Source organism: Lipophrys pholis (assembly GCF_963383615.2).
Source record: "Lipophrys pholis genome assembly, chromosome: 18".
NCBI lineage: Eukaryota > Metazoa > Chordata > Actinopteri > Blenniiformes > Blenniidae > Lipophrys > Lipophrys pholis.
Window position 1 is genome coordinate 16,441,903 of NC_137646.1, and position 10,670 is coordinate 16,452,572.

The window sequence follows — 10,670 nt, forward strand, 5'->3', positions numbered from 1 at the left end:
TTGCACATAAGTTAGAATGTTGTGCAGTAAGGGAGACACACTTGATATTCCATATTGCTGCCAGAGATAAGAGACATAATTGTTCGGCAAGTTGGCAACTAGAATTTGCCCGTAGATGTGTGTCATTGTTTGTTTCAGCGGGAAAACAGCCAAGTATCCAGTGACCAAAACTTGGATGTCGTGTTTTTAAGATTTCGATGGATGCACATTTGCTCATGCTACAAATCTCTAACAATGATTCCCAATCCGGAGTTGCCAGAGACAGCAGAGGCCATCCAAGGCTTTGTCTTCTCTCTGGTTATCAGATTTTATTTGCGCTTAACAAATTTTAATACTTTTTAGAATCTATATACCTAGAATCTTCAGAAGAATGTTTTTGCAATGAGACAAGTTTTAGAGGAATATCCGTTTGAAAATATAAACCTCGGGGTGTTGCTTTGGCTTTAATAAACACCATTTCAACAAGTAATCTAATTGTTTCTTCTTTCAGTACAAATCTGAGGCATCGGGAAACCATTTGCTCATCCGAAATAATGAGATGCCCCTGCTTTCTAGACATTGTTTTTGTTTGGATGCCATACGTTTTGGCCTGTTATGCATCATTTGTTAGGACTTGTGACAGCTTTATGTGTTTGACGGTAGCTGGATGTGAATACAAAGTGTGTCATAGTGGATGGCTGCTGTCCATTACAGTGACAGATCATATCCCTGCCCACTGCTCAGGCATGTGTGTGGAGTAAATTTGAATCTGTTTAGAGCAAAGAAATGGAAAATGAGAGACAGTTGTAACAGAAGAGAAACAGTATGAGATCATATCAGCTGTTAGTTTACAATGATAAAGGCGAGAGTGTGACTATTAATAACAGGGTGTAATATGATCGGCCTCCCGCGCCCTTCTTGCCCTGCTGGCATGGTGGGTCGGTCAGTGTCTGTGCTTAATTAGATGCCAGAGAGGGATGTGTTGCAGCTGGATGTCATCACAATATAAGTTCACAGATGTACACACGTAAAACTATGATTCTGTCAACGTTTTTCAAACTCAATGTTAGATGTCCTTATACCTCCATGATTACTAGTGGACATCCCAGGACTCACAGCAACGTTTGGATGGAGTCCATGTTTTAGCAGCAGGAATGAGCTCTAAACAGCATAAGACAGGTGGTCTTAATGTTTTGACTGATGGATGCAGGTCTGTGTGGGTAATGATGAAAGAGATTGAAATTACAGGAGCAGACTTCTCCTGTTAGTCACCAGCCCTGAGCAGCAGTGAAGTCTCATTAAGCGCTCCTGTTCTGCCCTGATGACAGATTAGAAGCGGAATATAAAAGCTCTGCTCGTGTCTTTGTGTGAGGGCTGTCAGCGCGGTCTCACATGCAAAATGTCAGATCCTGCAACCTTCTTCCATCACTGCCGCTCTCTCAGATAAAACTCTTCAAAATATTTGGCTGAAAGACACGCTGTGCATCATGAGCACGTTGTCGGCTTGTCAGGAGAGCATCTCTGAACTTCTTGATAAGGGAATTGAAATTCGGAGAATTTATTTTAATGAGGCACTTCTGTTATTTACAATTTTGTTCGTTTGTTTTTCACTCCTGTTTGTATTTAATTGGTGGCTGAATTGATGTGTATGGATCTTAGTTGTTGTTGGATTTTTATTTTTATTTTTATTTTTTTGATACAGATTCTATTTGAAGGTTATACACAACTTTAAAAAAAAATAGACATTCTGGCCATTATAATCCAGCGCGTGTCCATCCAGAGGCAGATATGCACTTTTGTTCTGCTACAATTTCTACATAACTTCCCTTCCTGCTGTGAGAATCACCTGATCTCCAGCAGTCAAATCATTGCTTTTTGTTCCGATCAATCTTCCCTCAGTGTTTTAAGTGCTTTCAAGAGTCTCTCAATTCCATCCTCTTTCTTGAGAGAGCTTGAGCGTACCCCAGTAGACTCTGGTCAAACACCCTTGACAGGCGATCAGCTCATGACCACTTCACCACATGAAGAGAGACGATCACTCCCTTCTGCAGACAGTCCAGAGTCACCAGTTAGTCGAACCAGACACATTTATGCCGTGAGATGCAAATGCAAACCTCTGATGTAATGACTCCTGCCTATGCAGCTCAAACCGGTCGAGGGACAGACTCCACTACTGAATGCATCAGGATGCGAGCAGCAGATAGTTTCAGCACTGCAACTTTGAACCTCCGCCAGACCGCATGCATCAGTGAGCCTTGAACCACGTTACATATTTACTGACCAGTGCCAACAGAGAACAGCCCACACGAGCTGCAGCTTTGTGGAGATGCTTGAACAAATTCTTATGCATGTTTGATAGATAGATAGATAGATAGATAGATAGATAGATAGATAGATAGATAGATAGATAGATAGATAGATAGATAGATAGATAGATAGATAGATAGATAGATAGATAGATAGATAGATAGATAGATAGATAGATAGATAGATAGATAGATAGATAGATAGATAGATAGATAGATAGATTCTGCTCCTGTCCTCCAAACTGTTGCACCACTGAAGTAAACAGCTCCCTCCTCTGGCAGTTGCCTCAATCATTCTTGTTGATCCATCTCTCCACCATCTCTCCTCTGTCATCATTTGCTCATCTTCTTTTCAAATACTCTGGAGCAGGCCGAGTAATAATAACAAGTGTCCCTGTGTCTCGAGGTCCTTCAACTGTGCCTGTGCTGTTGCTGTGGTGACTGGGAGGCTTACTCAAACGGCCTGTTTTGTTGGGCAGAAAAGACACAAAAGTGACTCATAAAGAGGATTTGATGAGCCTCGAATGAAGCAAATATATTACTTCAAATCCAAACTGATTATTATTTTTTGTGTGTGTCACTGCTGGGCTGTACACTGATCAGCCTTAATATTATGACTACTGAAAGGTTTAGTGATCAACACAGAGCAACTGTTGGTGGATGGGATTCACTAAGCGCAGTCTATTTATCCATGAAAACAGATAATACTGACCAACTTGTCGAATTTAGAAGCTTGTCTGAAACGCCTGGAACACCTGAAATGTTCCGCTCATGATATCTGACAAAACAGAGATTATTATATTTGAACCAAAACATCTGACAGATAAATTATCTAAACATAAAGTAACACTGGATGATAAATAAATAAATAAACAAATAAACAAACAAACGAACGAATGAACGAATGAACGAACGAACGAACGAACGAACGAACGAACGAACGAACAAACGAACAACTTTCACTTTTCTTTTCTTCTTTTAATCCATCCATCCATCCATCCATCCATCCATTGGTATACATATTTGATTTAACTGGTTGAAACAGTGGAGAGAACCCATGCATTCACAATGAAAACATGAAAACTGAAAAGAGAAATGAGTCCCTGACCCAGACTCAAATCGTGAATCCTTATGCGAGGTGGGCAAGAATGCTAACCGCCACTCCGACTGTGCAGGCTCATGTATTTATATGTGTGTAAGACATGTAATTAGACTTAATTAAAAACTCTTCACCACTGTTCTTTGAATCAGATTTAGCAATTCTTTTTGGATTGTGTTCTTTATGTGTAAAGTGTCTTTACAATATCTCTACTTTACCTGGCTCTGCCTTTGTTGTTATTCTGTTATGAACCTATTTGAAATAAGTACCGATCAGTGAGAGCAGACGTTTCGGTAGGATCACCCAGTAAAAATCATCAAGCTCTTGAGTAAAGACAAGTGGTGGTACAGCATGTACCTCTCTTTCCCTCTGCAGTAATAAACTGAAAGGGTTCAGGTTGGATACTGGATGCTCCTGCAGTGCCCCTCGCTGCTCCTGTACTCTACGTCACCTCCTCCAGCGCTTTGGCAGAGGGTGAAAATGTAACACATCTGAGTTGGGACGCTAATGAGATCTAAAGGCTCTGTCGCCGGGAGACCGCATGGAGGGAGAGTGGTGAGAGGTGTGACGGGAAAAGAGAAAATTAGGTGAGAGAGAGGGAGAGTGGTAGAGGGATAAAGAAATAAAGAAACATGCAATAAAAAAGCTCAAATTATAGCACAGAGAAGCTGAAAGCATGCCCGTGTGAGTAAGAACTACAGGGAGTGAATAAGTGGAAATGCAATCATCAGGAAAATGGGCACATATGTGTTTGTGACGCAAAACACACACAATGAAATGTGACTGAAAAATAGCACTTGATTTTATTTTACTTGAAAGTGAACACTAGAATTATTTCAAGACTCTTGCTTTAAGTTAGAGGCAACTTTACTGAAGTTACTTCAGAAAATCTGTAGGAAGATGCTCTGTAATCTGCATGCTTACCCTATGAATTAATAACAGAAGGAAGACACTCCGAATTTAGTTAAGGCTTCATATGCTAAATATATTCTTCGTGGTTATCAGCTAGTCCTGATGTCACCTACAGTGAGACATCTGTCCTGTTGCGGTCAGTAGAGCTAAGTCAGTTCACGATTATTGGGTCTGTAAATTCCCATGTATTCTTGTAAACATGACTTTATTGAAATAGCGATGAATATGCACTTTACTGGAGAAAGTAGCTTTGCTTTCAGTGGCTCGGAGCACCGTTGTGGTGTAAACGAACACCCAAAATGCAGCAAACGTTTTCCATTTTCACTTGAAAATATTGCATGTAGACGGGGCTTTAATGATAACATGATATGATAATGAACCTGGAAACCATTCAGATAAAACTAACTACCATTTTGCATACAGGGTACCGGGAGACAGCAGCTCTGCAGCTCATAAGCCCAGACAAGCTTGAGTCAGTAACTTGGTTATGAACTCAGTCGATATATCAAAGCATCGTGACAGTTTTGTAATGAAATAACAAATAATTTCTCTTCCAAAGTTATGTTAATTTCAGAAAAATAGGAAAGACTAAAGCTGTAACACACTTCATCATTGGCCGCGATCATTTTCTGAGTCAACATGCTGCAGCGGGGAAGAATTCAGTTTTAACATATTTAGTACAGAACGCCTCTGAACAATACTTTATCAGATCTGAGTAATCCTCCACTTCGATCTCCCGTCACAACCCTCCACACACTCTGCCACCTCCCACCAGGACCAGTCTGGCCCTGGTACCCACTGCTTCGCCGTGTCCCATGCACACCCACGGTCCGTATGCTGGATGTTGCTCAGCGTCTCCCCACAGAGTTGACACTCTCTGCTCCGCTGACACAAACATTACCAAAGTTTAAACAAGCAGATTGTAAAAAAAACAACAACAAAGAAAACAAAAAAACCTTTGTGCATCATAGTTATTTTAATATTCTCAGATGGTCAACAAATGTTCCAAAATAGGCACGTAATGTATATCTTGTTGGGTGAAGTGGTGGGTGGGCACTGTGCAACCACAGAGGACAGAAATACAAGGCAGATCACAAGGAGGGTTTCTTGAGTAATTTTATTATTGTATCAGGTAAAGCCTTGACATTTTCAGATGGATGTGAGAGGAAGCGCAGGGGAAAAGGCGGAGTGAGTGAGTACATTTTTCAAGGTTCAGAAAATCTCTCTTTTTTTTTTTTTTTAGGCGAGACACTTAGAGTGGCTGTCAATCTTCACCTGTCTTCCAGGATGGCATTCAGCTGTGAATAGAAAGCTCAGTGCGGTTCGACTTCATGCAAGATTCAACATTATATGCAGGACTCGGTGCAGTTCATGGCAGGAGCAGCAGACACTGAGATTGACGGCCTGCTGTGAGCAATAATCTCAATGCTTTCTTCAAAATGAAATTCCCTCAAAGAGGTGGCGCCTAGAAAGACGTATCATCTAAATCTGCAGCTCTCCTCAGGCAAAGCTCATTATTTAGATTTGCCGCCTCAGCCGACTGCTGCATTGATATAAAAAAGTGAGTCGGTTCCTCCGTATACTACCTGGTGAATCGATTCAGAGCTGCTGTCTCCTTGTCCCACTCACTCAGCATTAGAATTCTACAAAGTGGTTTTTCGCCATTGAGAGAAAAGTTTATCTTTGGTTTAACATTCAGTTTCTCTAGGTTTGTGCCTGAGGAAAAGTTGTTCAGCAGGGAAACAAAACCTTTGCTCTCCAATATTCAGATCCCTACTGAAGGATTATGTGATCGTAGCTATGGGTGAACTGTTTCACTGACAATACAGAAAGCTTCATAGGCTTATGGAGATGACCATAATGCAGTATGAAGAGATTTCAGAACCTGGCTCAAGTCTATTGCTGGATTTCACACCATCACAGGAACTTTGTGTCTTTCAACACCTGGAACCAGAGTCAAAAGTTAATTGTTTTTCCCTATGACGCCATCCTGTTTGGTATAAAACTTTGAAAATTAAAGGACGAGGCATGTCTAATCCAAGAGTTATTTATTGGAACTGAAGTTCTGATAAATCAAACATAAGCAAAATCAACAGAGGTGTGGTCGTGTGTATGTAAGCTCGGTGCAAAGAATCAATGAAACAGAGGAATACCACGTGCAAACGCTGGCGAGGCTGATCAGGGAGCGAGCTGAGCTTACATTTCTGCATCGGGACATTGTGCCTCCATGCTCCAGATCTGGCAAATCAGCTAAGGAAAACAGAAACACGTAAATGGCCTTATTCATGCTGATGTTTATGGATTATACAGCCAGGGGCCATCACACGCCATCCCCATAAAGTACATATCTAGACGGTCATAATGAAGTAAACAGAGAAAACCTCAACATCTATTTATGATACAGAAAAGCTTGTTTCAAAACCCCTGTAATTCACCTCAGCCAGCCACGTCTCTGATAAGAAAATTAAAGAAACTTTTGTGTGCTCGCAGCAACAAAAACCGCCTCATCAGCCCCTGCTGAAGACACGGAGTAGCATCTAGTGGAGTGAACATAACTGAATTAGTTGGCTGAGAAGCAACGTCATGACGATGACGCAGGTGAACGTAGGGGGCAGGAGGTGATGGTGAGAAGGGGGAGGCCGCACACCGGGTTATCTGAAAGGAGAAGAAATTACAGAATCCATTAGAAGTCCAGAAAACAAAGAGGACTGATTGGCCAGGAGCATGTGAGCAGAAAGATTATTGTAAGCAGTCAGGAAGAAAATTGATCAGCGGGGGATTTTCTTTTACGGCGTGGACGAGGGGAGGTGATGATTTTCAAGCAGTAGTGAACAAATGCCCCCAAGATCATTGTAAAGACATTTTCTTGAGAGAGATTTTACATAAACTCAAATTGTGAGAGTTGAAATTATGGGAACGCATAGAAATAATGCTTTTAAATGTAGATGTTGCAATCAGAAGTTTGAGATTTATTTAAACTTACACTGAAATACTACTGGCACTTCATTTGAAGTGCACAAGTAAAAATAGTGTTGATAGAATTATACTCAAATAAAAGAAAATTCAATTTATATTGTTAACTAACAAGTCAGTGTATATGTAATGATACTACCTATGAAGACGTAGGTATTACGGAATGAGGTTGTACAAATTTCTTTCTGTCTTCTGCACTTTTTTTTAATGAATCCTCAGATGAATATAGTTAATTCATTCATTTATTCATATCTACACTTAAACCAATAATCCCTTCCAAAATTAAGTGTGTATACATTTCTGTATTTGTGTACGAATATGTTTGTAATTTTCTCAAACAAATAAAGACAAAGATCAAAATGTTTGAAAATTTATATTTAATCATACTTAGATGATGTAGCTTAGTTAACTATAAGTAAAAGTACATAAAAATGCCATACTAGTGATAAAGGCATGACTATATTGTTGCAATTGCACAAACATTGGCAGATATTTGCAACTGTATGCTAAAGTCTCATCAGTAAATTTATATTTTCTATCTATTCTTGAGTTTTAAAGTTGACTTTCTAGATTCCTAAAAGAAGAAAGAAATGGTGCTTCAGTACGTTTTAAGTATTCCTTTTGAGCGTTGGCATAAATAAGAAGTCAGCATCGCTGCTGAGGTGTGCAGCTGCAAGACTTTATGTTGACTGTTGCGATGCATGTTTTTGTTGACGCAGGACTTTCAGCACAGCACTTCTGGCTCTGTGCTACCAACGTTTCCAGCTGCTTCGGGCAGCATGCTTGTTTTTTTTGTTGTTGTTTTTTTCTAATTCCCCTGGCTCACACTGGTCGCTGCATAAAATGTGAACATAGTTTAGGAACACACCCTGTCAGGGACACTTTGGGGGTCCGTGCTGCTGCTCATTTGATGAATATTTTAGAGCATCCGCACCCGGAGCAGCAAGTTAATTCCTGACTCTTCGGTGTGCGTTTTCTTCTCTTTCGCCGTGAAACGATTTAGTCTCTGTCAAGAAATGTCCGTATGAAGTGACTCTTTGACAGCTGGCTGATGACTGGAGGATGAGATGTTGCTAAGTAACCGAAAAAACCTGACAGACCGAGTGAGCGAGCCTCAGACCGAACAGTTGGCGCGTGTAGGAAGAGTGTGTGTGTGCGTGAGTGTGCGCGTGTGTGTGTGTGTGGTGCAGTGAGTGTTTATTCGTGAGCTGTGTAAGTCTGTGAACCTGGGAAAATGCACACGTTGGAGGCTGGGTCACTGGGTTTACACTGTTTACAGTCTGCATGCCAGCAATCAAGAGATTGAAACAGATGGTTGCTGAATCACAAGGCCAGAGCCTTATTTTTTTGTTTTTTTTCTTTAGTTTTTTATAGCTTCCTTTTATAATAAATGCAATACGGAACATAATACAACATATAAGATGACCTGGAAAACAAGACCAGACCAGACATGCTGCAGCCATGAGTGTACTTATACTGTCAGAGTAAATAATGAAAACATGCTTATCCCTATTAGATCCATCCAGTGTCAACAATATGTGCAGCGCGGCCTGTTTACACATGAAGCATTTGCATATAAGATTAGATCATGATTCATCACAGTGAGTCATGTTTGTAGCCACCTGTCAAATAGAAAACCAGTCTTTTTTTTTAAGCTTTGTTTTTATGTCTTTGCCAACTTCAGAGAGAGGACAAGTACATGCCTCACTTTTTCAAAGGTGACGCTCAGGCCCCGTTTACATGGCAACGTTTCAAGTGAAAAACAACAATGTTTTTGTATTAAGTTTTTGTATTAAGTTTTTGCGTTTACGCAGCAAGATTTTGAAAACGATGTCCATTTACACGAAACGGCAGAAATGCTGGAAAAGATGTAGTTGGCATGCCAGGCCAGGAGTGGGAGCTGTTGGTTGTTTTTATGATGAAACCACACACACATGCGTGCAGAGAGAACAACACGCTAGGAACACTAAAAACGGACATTCGTTTTGACAGACGATAAGGTTGGATTGGTATTCCGGGTGACTCTCAACTATAAATCTCCCAATAGTCCCAGAAGATTACGGTCCGGGAGTCATTCCGTCATTGTTGTTACTGTCCGTCTGCTCAGCCATGGCGCACGTGCGTAGCAGCAGCGTTTCAGAAATGTTGTATTGTCCTCCATTTCCACAGAGATGAAGTTGGATCGTTTTCGAAAAGTTCCACCTTGAGAGACGTTTTTTTTAAGTGTCTGTATTTTCCAGCACCGTCGTCGGTGTAAACCGACTCCCGAGAATGCATCATGTGGCCTAATTTGTGTTTTTCTGTAAAAAGCCCTTAGAGCGCCGAATTCACTCATTATCTCCAGCTGAAGACATATTAGCTCATTGGGGGAAGATGCTCTAAAATGAAGGCGGAAATGTCATAAATAGGAGTAACAAGATCGGTGAGCTGTACAATCAACATGCAGCAGAGCGCACATACAGAGGAAATGTAACATATATTCAGAGCTGCTAATCCATCGAAAGTCATCATGAATCTTGAGCGCTGCACGCTTTTGTCATTGTGTCAGGAAAAACACCCTCCACCTTTCCTTTCCTGCGGTGTTTTAAATAAATATTGACTCATTTCAACAAAATCTCCTCAAACAGTGCAGGGCCTGCTAAGCCAACCATGTTGAGCTTTGTGCTAATATGTGTAGTCACTCCTTTCAAGCTTCTTTTAAAAGCAGGTAAAATCAATGTCCAATATTTTCCTTGCATTTCTCTCACACTTTATCCCCCCCACCTTTTTTTTTTCTAACACAGCTGCAACTCACAGAAGTCAATTTGTTTTGGGAACAATGACACAAAATCAATACCTCTGCTTTTCTCTGCACAGCACCTAATGTGACAAAACCATCAGGCCATAATTGTTGGAGGTTGTAATTGGGCCTCAGCTAAAAATAAAAAAGAAATTAAAAAAAGTCTTGTAGTGATGGTTTGATGAAGGAAAATGAAGGCTAGTTTTTGTTCAAGTGACTCCCTGAAGGTTCAGAAAATAATTAGTGAATAAACATTTTTATCTTTTTTATTTTTTATTTCATTTTCTTACATAACATATTCAATCTTCTGGATAAGAAAACCTTAAATAGCTAAAAAGATTAGACAACAAATATTAAAAGGGTAAGAACTGGTAAAATGTCTAGATGAATAAATAAATAAATAAATAAATAAATAAATAAATAAATAAATAAATAAATAAATAAATAAATAAATAAATAAATAAATAAATAAATAAATAAATAAATAAAGGCCTGCAACTACAAGACGTGGCTATAAAGAAAAACAAAAGAGTGTCTAAAAGACTTTGAATAACGAAAGCACTTACAAACAAACAGCTAGAATAGAACAGATTTCTCATGAAAAAAAAACTCTTAAAACTGC